The following is a 423-nucleotide window of genomic DNA, read 5'->3' on the forward strand; positions in this document are numbered from 1 at the left end:
ATACAAAAGCGCTTTAGGGTTGAAAAATGTCATTCTAAATAGCTGCTGCATCAGAATCTACTCTCAAATTTAAAAATAATGTATGACGTTCTTTCGTGTGCCGTTATTGTTGAAACTTTAACCCGCGTGCATACACAAGCGAGAACAGCACATATGCAACTGCATAACTATATTTTTCATGGCTTATGAATAAATTATAATCTCATACTAGACTTTCAAACGGGCTCGGGGGTTAAAAGTCAAACGAAAGAGTTACTGGCTTTGTGGCTCACAGATGCCCGCTCAGCACTCGTTGAATATACAATGAAATACGCGGGGAGGGCAACGGATCGATGCACGATAGTTCAATGTTTATATTCTGTACAGTTTATATTCTGGCACGCATGAAAATACTTTTATATGATACGTGCGTGTAACCGCATG

Source organism: Diachasma alloeum, unplaced genomic scaffold (genome assembly GCF_001412515.2).
Source record: "Diachasma alloeum isolate Michigan unplaced genomic scaffold, Dall2.0 Dall_scaffold_78908, whole genome shotgun sequence".
NCBI classification, from domain to species: domain Eukaryota; kingdom Metazoa; phylum Arthropoda; class Insecta; order Hymenoptera; family Braconidae; genus Diachasma; species Diachasma alloeum.